This window comes from Benincasa hispida, chromosome 9, assembly GCF_027475165.1.
Source record: "Benincasa hispida cultivar pf3 chromosome 9, pf3_genome.v1.1, whole genome shotgun sequence".
NCBI lineage: Eukaryota > Viridiplantae > Streptophyta > Magnoliopsida > Cucurbitales > Cucurbitaceae > Benincasa > Benincasa hispida.
This window is the reverse complement of record NC_143486.1, coordinates 14,042,521-14,053,449: the sequence shown is the minus strand read 5'-3', so window position 1 is coordinate 14,053,449 and position 10,929 is coordinate 14,042,521.

Genomic DNA, 10,929 nt, shown 5'->3' with positions numbered 1-10,929 from the left:
CTGGGATTCTCATATAAAATCATTATCAAGAGATCCATATAAATATTTTGTGACTACATCCATAAGATGCATATCCAAACTTTCATATACGGTTGGACTAATTAAATATCTTAGTGTAATTGCATCCACCACTGGAGAATACACCTTCTCTTAATCAATACCAGGTCTTTGTGAAAAACTTTTGCAACTAGTCTTGCTTTATATCTTGCTACCCCATTATTTTCATTTCTTTTCCTCACAAATACCCATTTGTATGGTTTGAAATCTTCCGGTGTTCGGACTATTGGTCCAAAAACCTGACGTTTTGAAAGTGAGCTAAATTCTGCCCGATTGCTTCTTTCCATTAAAACCAATCTTTTCTATGTCGAATTTCTTCAACAGATTTTGGTACAAAATCTTCATTTTTAGATATAATATCAAGAGCAACGTTATATACAAAAATGTTGTCAATAACTATATGAGTTTGGTTCCATCTTGTTTCTGTCATGACATAGTTTATTGGAATCTCATTATTATCTTTATGTATCCCACCTTTTAATTTAAATTCAAAAATAAAAATATTATATATAAATTAAAACTAATTTCAATTTATTTAATGTATAATTATATAGTAACCACCTTGCTATATAATATACATATAATACTATGTGTAGATATAACATATAACCTATAGTTGATATCTTTCAATGATTTACGATATTTAATATAAATCAAATTTACATTAATTATATGAATCTAATCTATATAATTAATATTTGAATCATATTCAAATATTTATTTTCTCTCAAAATAAACTTTATATTATAATGTATTAAATACATTTACTAATTATATCCCATATCATTAATTTAAATTAATTATATCACATATAATTAATTTATTCAATTAATTTGAACAATTCAAATTAACCCAAAATTAATTTGATTCTCAATTATCCCAGTTGAGCTCCCGAGGGGGCCTTATGGACCTGTAGATTGAAGCTCCAATTGTACTTGAATAATTAATTAAACTCTTTTAATTAATTTACCCAATTTCATTAACTGTCGGTCATTTCATTAAAGATCGATAGTTGCACTCTTCGCACTACAGATATATTTCTGGGTCCATTGGATATAACCGATCGACGGTGTGATAACCATTCACAAATTACTCGTAAGTATAGCTAGGCCAAAATTACTGTTTTGTCCTTGTAGTTACATCTAACTTCTTAAGTAACAGTGATCCCTCTAGTGAATAATAAGTCATAGTCCAACTATGACCAAACCCCTATCGGGCCAAGAGAGGGTGTAAGGCTACATTGCTCAAACCTCATAATTAACCTTAAGGGAGCAATTTATTTATTCACCCCGACATTATGGAATGAGTGAACTTTGTTTTGTGAGCTATGTTCCCAGTTCACCAATCAGACGAATTCCAAAATGGTAGGCATATTGAGTCGGCGACTAGCCATTCACATCCATGTAAATCAAAGGACCGCCTTTATAGGCATGAGTTCACAATGCACTTAGGATTCATGTCATGTCACCTATGATTATCCTGGTAAATGTAAGTTTCTACTATTAATGGTCTTATATAATGGGATTATTCATTTCGTGGTCCGGTCTTATACATACCATTTTGTATAGAATACCCCCGCTCACATGTCTCTACATGAATGATCAGGAACATATCATTTGTAGAGCTTTACAATAATTGTAATATCTATAAGTGGGTTGCATTCGTAGTGTCACTAAGATAAGGTACCCAGTCTTATCCATCTACTGCAGACTGTTCAGGTTATCACTTAAACACGATCCACTTGTATGTCTCCACATACATGTTTAAGCTATAGAAGATAACCTTGGATATTTGTTTATTGGTTTTATAGGTTAATGCTACTAAATGTCAAATAAAATACATTAGATTTTATTAAAAAAAAATAAATTGTTTGTATAATACAACTAAAAACTACAAGACACATGAGATTAAGGCATCAACCTTAAAAATCTCCCACTTGTTCTAAGGCTAGTGAGATGTACATCATAAAAGTCATACTAATAAAAAAAGTACACAAAACAAGAAACTAGGGCATAAAATGCGCCTAGTACAAAATCTCCCCTCTGCTCTAGACTAGATGTGGCATGTCCCATAGACCCATACTCTGCAGCTGATCCACAAACACCTTAGCCATGGGAGTCTTCGTAAATGGATCAGTAACGTTGTGCGCCAAAGCTATTTTTGTGATAATCACATCTCCTCGATGCACAATCTCTCGAATGAGATGATACTTCTGCTTTATGTGCTTCTCGCGTTTGTGACTTCAAGGCTCTGAAGAATTAGCCATAACACCACTATTATCAAATAAAAGGGTGATGAACTTTGATATGTCTGAAACCACTTCTGGATCAGTCAAGAATTTCTTGAGCCACACATCTTCCTTAGCAGCTTCACAAGCTTCTACATACTCAGCCTCCATAGTGGATTCAGAAATGCACCCTTACTTGGTGCTCTACCAGACTACTGCTTCTTTGTTAAGAGTAAACATTGATCCTGATGTAGATTTCCTAGAATCCCTATCAGTCTGAAAATCAGAGTCCGTGTATCTTGTAAGGATCAAATCCTTAGATCCATACATGAGTATGTAGTCCCTCGTTCTTCGAAGATACTTGAGAATGTTCTTAACGACAGTCTAGTTGATCAAATCTTGGATTAGACTGATATCTACTGACTATTCCCATTGCACAACAGATGTCAGGTCTAGTACATAACATCACATACATCAGGCTACCAAACAACCGGTGCATAGGGGATTCGTCTCATTTCCTCAATCTCTTGAGGTATCCTAGGACATTGTTCCTTAGACAAAGTAACTCCATGCCTGAAAGGTAACAAACCTCTCTTGGAGTTTTGCATTAAAAACTTAACAAGCATTTTGTCAATGTATGATGCATGAGACAAGATCAACGTTTTGTTCTTTCGATCGCTAAAGATCTTAATGCCCAGAACAAAGTGTGTCTCTCCCAAATTTTTCATTTGGAATTTGGTCGCTAGCCAATCTTTAATTTCAATCAGTAGACCTATATTATTCTTAATGAGTAGGATATCGTTTACATACAACACAAAGAAAACTACTGAACTGTTGATGATTCTCTTATAAATACAAGGCTCATCAACATTTCGATCAAAGCCATAAGATTTGATCGCAATATCAAATCTTATATTCCAAGATCGAGAAGCTTGTTTCAATACATAAATGGACCGACTAAGCTTGCAAACTTTTAGCTCTTCAACTTGGATTATGAATCCCTCAGGCTGCTCCATATATATGGTCTTCACAAGATTGCCATTAAGAAAAGTAGTCTTGACATCCATTTGCCAAATCTCATAGTCATAATATAAGGCAATGAACAGGAGTATCCAAATAGACTTCAACATAGAAATAGGTGAGAAAGTCTCCTCATAGTCGACTCTCTCAACTTGGGTTTAACCTTTTGCCACAAGTCTAGCCTTACAGGTTTGTATCTTCCGATCCACACCCTATTTTCTTTTGTAGATCCATTTGATGTTGGGGTTGATGTCCTAAATCTCATGCGATCTATAGTTTGTAATTGTAATGTATAAACAATTTATTTATTTAATAAAATCTTGAGGCATTTTATTCGAAATTCAGTAGCATTAACCCACAAAACCATTAAAGTAATATCCAAGCTTATCTTATGTACTTTAAACATATATGTAGGGATATACAGGTGGATCATGTTTAAGTGATAACCTAAATGATCTGTAGTAGATGGATAAGGCTGGATACTTTATCCTAGTGACACTACGAATATGACCCGCTTTGTAGATGTTACAATTGTTGTAAAGTGCTACAAATAATCTGATCATGATCATTCATGTGGAGACATATAAGCGATGGTGTTCTATACAAAAGGGTTTGTATAATATTGGACCACAAAATGAATTGTCTATTATATAATGCCGTTAACAATAGAGACTTACATTTCATCAAGATTACCTGAGTGAGTTGTGAACTCCTGCCTATGAAGGTGTGTTAAGATTAATGCCCTAAATCTTGTAGGGTCCTGTAGTTTCTAAACACATTTATGAACAAACACTTTGTTATTTATAATATGAGATATTTTATTCATTTCAGTCTATGAAATATGAGATATTTTAGTTGCATTAACCATAAACGAATAAACTAAGATCCCTGGTTATCTTTTTAACTTAAGCATGCATGTGGAGACATACAAGTAGATCGTGCTTTAAGTGATAACCTAAATGGTATGTAGTATATGGATAAAGGAGGGATACCTTATCCTGGTGACACTACGAGTGTGACCCGCTCTGTAGGTGTTACAAATATTGTAAAGTGCTACAAATGATTTGATCCTGATCATTCGTATATTAGACATGCGAGTGAGGATACTCTATACAAAAGAGTTTGTATAAGACCGGACCACGAAATATTTAGTTCCGTTATATAATGCGGTTCATAATTGAGACTTTCATTTTACTAAGATGACCATAGGTAACATGACCTTAATCCCGAGTGAGTTGTGAACTTTTGTCTATGAGGGCGGTCCTTTGATTTGCATGGGTGAGAGTGACCAAATCGCCAACTCAAACCTACCACTTTGGGAATTCGTTTGATTGGGGAGCTGGGAACTCAGCTACACAAGATGGAATTCACTTTTTCCCCAAGGCAGGGGTAAGTAGATAAATTGTTCCCTTGAGGGCTAATTTCGGGACTTGAACAATATGGTGCCACACCTTCTCTTGGCCAGAGAAGGGTTTAGTCATAGTGAGACTATGATCTATTGTTCATTAGAGGAATCCGTGGTACTTAAGGAGTTAGATGTAACTATAGGGGTAAAACGGTAAATTGGCCCAATTGTACTTACGGGCGATTTGTGAAGGGTCATCGTACTATTGATTGGTTATATCCAATGGACATAGAAATATATCTGTAGTGCGAAGAGTATAACTGTCGGTCTTTAGTGGAGTGCCCGACAGTTAACGGATGGTGGATATCGTGATTAAAGAGTTTAGTCAGTTATTCACGTATCGTTGAGGCTTCAAGTTACAAGTTCATAAGGTCCCCTTGGTAGCTCAATGGATTTAAGTTGAGAATCAATTTTTGGGTTAGTTTGAAATGTTCAAATTAACAATAGGAAATTTGATTATATATGATATAATTAAATTAATTCAATTATATATGATATAATTGATATGATGTATTTGATACGTTATTTGATTGGAGGAATTAATATAAATATGATTTATATTAAATGCCATAAGAAGAGAAAAAGAACTATGGTTTTATATGTTGCATATGATGCAATATTAAAAATATAGGTTATAAATATAATATGATAAGTTAGTTATTATTTTTATTTATAAAGTATTAATTATGAGATAATAAATTTTCTTTTTCTCCAATAACTACCTTAGTGGGTGATTTTTTTTACGGTTTATGGCAATTGAGGGATAAAAATGAAAAATAGTTTTCATTATTCATTCCACACAAACGAAACAAGTAATCTGATTACTTTTGAGAGACTAAACGATAGTTATCGAGTTTTCTATACGATAGAACTCATTTCTACATGATCAAGTATCAAGTCTATACGATAGATCTTCTCCTTCTTCTACATGATTGTTCATCGCATAGTCGATTGTTTACTCATTCACTTCCTCCATTCTTCTATCCAAATTCATACAAAGCCCACAATTTCTGGATTCTCATACCAAGAATGTTGCTCAATTGTTTTTTTTTATTTGCTTTACCACAAACCAATAAACATAAAATCCTTGGTTATCTGTATGTAACTTAAGCATGTATGTGGTGACATACAAGTGGATCATGCCTTGAGTGATAACCAAAATGGTCTGTAGTATATGGATATAGGAGGGAAACCTTATCTTGGTAATGCTACAGTTGCAACCCACTTTGTTGAATGGTCACAAGTGTTGTGACTTGTCACAGATGGTCTGATCCTGATCATTCATGTAGGGGACATGCGAGCGGGGGCATCCTATACAAAGAGTTTGTATAAGACCTGACCACGAAGTGTTAACATCTCGTTATATAACACCGTTTATGACAGAGACTTCACTTCACTAGGATGACCATGGGTAACATGACCTCAATCCTGAGTGAGTTGGGAACTTCTGCCATTGAGGACGGTTCTTTGATTTGTATGGGTGTGAGTGGCCAGGTCGCTGATTCAAACCTACCATTTTGGGGATTCGTCTGATTTGGGAGTTGGGAACTCAACTACACAAGATGGAATTCACTCCTTCCATGAGGCAAGGGTAAGTAGATAGATGGCTCCCTTAAAAGCTGATTCCGGGGCTTGAACGATGTGACGCCACACACCTTCTCTTAGCCTGAGAGGTGTTCACACATAGTTGGACTATGTTGTATTGTTCATTAGAGGAATCAGTGGTACTTAAGGAGTGAGATGTAACTATAGGGGAAAAACGGTAAATTGGCCTAGCTGTACTTACGAGTATCTGTGAAGGGTCATCGTACTCATGATTGGTTATATCCGATGGACACAGAAATATATCTGTGGTAAGAAGAGTTTAGCTGTTGGTTTTGAGTGGAATCACTGACAGTTAATGGATGGTGGATCTCGTGGCTAAAGAGTTTAGTCAGTTATTCACGTACTGTTGAAGCTTCGAGCCACAGGTCCATTAGGTCACCTTGGTAGCTTGGATAAAGTCGAGAACCAGTGTTTGGGTTAATTTGAAATGTTCAAATTGACAAGAGAAAGTTCAATTATAATGATATAATTGAACTGGTTAATTATATATGATATAATTGGCTAAATGTATGAGATACATTATTTTGGAGGAAATTAGATATAAATATGATTTATATCAAGTGGAGGAGAAATTACAATAGTAGATATATGATATCAAACTATACGTTAAGAATATAATATAATTATATTCATTTATTAATTAATGGTTAATTATATGTAATTGGTTGAAAACTTCTCCTCAATCGTGCGTTAGTGAGAAAATTTTATTCAGTTATTGTAACTGAAGAATAAAATGAAAAATATTTTCATCTTGCAATGGGTTTGGAAAAATCGCTCAAGGTGTGAAAACGTCACGATCGCTTAGCTGAGAGCCTATACGATAGTGCCTTATCGCTTAAACGATCGCACACCCCACGTCTAAACGATCGTACGCCTTCTCTAAACGATCGCTCAGCTGAGAGCCTATATGATAGTGCCTTATCACTTAAACGATCGCACACCCCACGTCTAAACGATCGCATGCCTTCTTTAAACGATCGCTCGTCTTTTCTAAACGATCGTTTAGCGTGCTAAGTTTACTAAACGATCGCTTACTCTTTACTAAACGATCATTTAGTAAAACCTACAAGATCGTGTAGCTTTCTCTAAACGATAAGCATCCGCTATACGATAGCCTTCTTCCACTTGCTTATCGTTTTACATGATCATCCCGTTCCTTCTTCCTCTACCAACTCCATCAAAGACCATTCTTTGGATTCTCACTCCGAGAATACCAATGGCTCTAAGTGGTGTGTCGTCCCTGCTCTTGCTTGTTCTTTGCTGCCGTTCGTGTAGACGATCGTGTTGCTGGTAGCCGACTGTTTGTTGGGCGATAAAGAACATAGAGGTTTGCTTCCACTGGGTTGAGTTCGAAGTGAAGAGAGTCTTCAACTGGTGCGTATAATCAATCTTTTGTATTTTATTTATCAAAGTATGCCATTAATTAGTGTTAAATTTCATAACTGTTTATTAGAATGTGTGTTTGGTAATTCGATCACAATGAAATAGGAAAGATCCGAATATGCTCATGGTTACTCTTGTATAAGAGTTCCTTCAGAAGACCAAGGTAATCTTGTGGTGGTGTCGAATTATGTTCGAGGATTGAGGATTGAGTTGTACTCGTTGGTGATCAAGGATTTTCCAAAGGCTTGTTGCATTCATGCTTGTTTATTGAGTTGCTGAACGACCGAGGGAAATACGTGAAGAAAGGGTACTTCAAAGGTATTGTTTACTCGATCCCTTGAATGTTTGTTAAGAATCATGCTGCAATTTATCTTTATGCATAGCTATTTCTGAATGATTGTAAATGTTTATGTTCTTTCACAATGGGGTTTGGAACGATCTGCTTCCGCTCACTGGTTCTCTAGTTTTAGAGTTCCTTCAAGGCGATCCTTTGATTTGTATGGGTGAGAGTGGCCAGACTGCCGACTCAATAAGCCTACTATTTTGAAGATTCGTCTGATTGGGGAGCTGGTAACACGTCTACACAAGATGAAATTCACTATTTCCTTAAGGTTTGGGTAAGTAGATAAATTGTTCTCTTAAGGACTAATTCTAGGGCTTGAACAATGTAGCGTCACACCCTTTCTTGGCCCGAGAGGGGTTTTGTCATAGTTGGACTAGGACTTATTGTTCATTAGAGGGACTAGTGGTACTTAAGAAGTTAGGTGTAACTACATGGAAAAACGGTAATTTTAGCCCAGTTGTACTTACGAGCAATTTGTGAAGAGTCATCGAACTGTTGACTGGTTATATCCAATGGAGACAAAAATATATCTGTAGTATGAAGAGTGCAACTTTCAGTCTTTAGTGGAGTGACTGGCAGTTAATGGATGTTGAATAATTTAACTAAAGAAGTTTAATTAATTATTCAAGTACCATTGGAGCTTCAATCTACAGGTCCATAAGGTCCCTTGGTAGCTCAACTGAGATAATTGAGAATCAAACTAATTTTGGGTTAATTTGAATTGTTTAAATGAATTGAGAGAATTAATTACACATGATATAATTAATAAAATATATTTGATACATTATAGTATAAAGTTTATTCATAGAGGAATTAAATATTTGAATATTATTCAAATATTAATTATATGGATGAGATTCATATAATTGAATTTAGTATACATATGATTTATATTAAATACCATGCATTGTTGAGAAAAATAAAAGCTATAGGTTATATTGTATTTGATATAATATAAAAACTAAAGGTTATGTATTTTATTTAATATAACATATAGTTTAATATATATATTATATAATAAGGTGGTTATATATATATAGCAAATAATTTATTAAAATAAATTATTTAAAAAACAATAATTTAGAAGGGAGTTGTAACTCCCTCCCCTTTTTTTCTCTCTTAATCTATCGTGGTAGTGGGAGTGGTTTTGATATCTTCTTAGTTTTCTTCATAGAGAGAGTCTCTATGTGTTCTTCAAACTGAAAAAGAACATAATTTCTCTCCTCTAAAAAATACTCTCCCTCTACCCAAAAGATTACAGAGCCCACACCTTTTGTAATTCTCATCCCCTATAGAGAATACAAAAGGCTCACTTTTAATGGTGTCTAAACTAGTTTGGTTTTGTTGTGAATTTTGGTTCTGTTCAAGATTCCAAGAGGAGAGTTCGTGACCGGTTCGAGGGATTATGTGAAGACTTTGGATTCTTCAAAGGTAAGTAATTTTTTCTTCCCTAATTCCCTCTTCTAAGCATGCTGTAATTTTCTATATTATGTATAATTTTTTGTACTGTAATTTTATTATGTGAAAAATTGAAATTGGGAACGATTTCACTTTTGTTGCAGACCTCACGGTTCCTTCATTTACAACCTATAGGTTTTACCCCATCGAGTTGATATAAAAATTTTTAAACTGAATTGAAGTACATAGAGTCTATTTCGAGATCCATGGCTTTAATCTATTCATCTTTGTCAACATCCTCTATTGCGTTATTATAAGACAATGGATCTTCAACTTTGCCATCAGCTATAATAGCTAGGGTTGCTGTTAAACCCATATAATGTATAGGCGGGTTCACAACCCTCCCACTACGTCGAGGCTTCCCCCACGTTTGAGGTGGATGTGACCTCCTAGATGAACCAACTTCAACAACTTTTGTTGAGGTATTGGGCTCTTCAACAACTCTTATTGAAGGTTCAGTAGTTGAAGGAACTTGTATGAGTTGAACCTTGAGTAGAAGCGGATCGACCATGCTTTACAAGAAAAGGTTTCAAGAAATATCACCTTTGTAGAACCTTTTCTTCACGAATTCCCCCGAACGGATCATGAACAACTTGAAGACCTTCTTCAAGATAACCTCGAACCAAAAACCTAGACACTACCACAATAGAAATCTTGATATTCTCAGGGTGAGAACCTAGGAATGATGGGCTCTGACTATTTTGGTTAAGAGGGAAAGCTTAAGGTGGAGGAAAGGAAGAAGATTGAGAACTTTCTAATCTCAAGACAGAACTCACAAAACTCTTCTGTAAAAAATCTCAATCATCCAACACTCTTGCAAATTGTAGAGGAAGAAGAAAAACCATTTTTTTTATTCCTCTTGCCATAAAAGATAACCACCACCCACTAATGTGAGTGAAGAGAAAAGATGGGGAAGAGAATTGTAACTCCCTTCCTTATTATCAAAATAATAATAATAATATAAATATAAATATGATAACTAACTTATCATATTATATATATATCTTATACTATATGTTATATCAAATATATAACCTATAGTTTTAATATTGTATCACATATAATATAAACTATAGTTTCTTTTCTCTATTATATGACATTTAATATAAATCATATTTATATTAAATTTAACAACTATGAATCCAATTTATAGAAACTATATTTGAATCTCATTCAAATATTTATTTCCTTCCATTAAGCTAAAATGTATCAAATACATTATGACAATTATATCACATATAATTGAAATAATTTAATGATATCATATATAATTAAATCCCTTTATTAATTGGAACAATTCAAGTTAATTCAAAAAGTGATTCTCAATTAAAGCCTATTGAGCTACCAAGGGGACCTAATGGACCTATAGTTTGAAGCTCCAACGGTTCGTGAATAATTAATTAAACTCTTTAATTACATTATTCACCATTC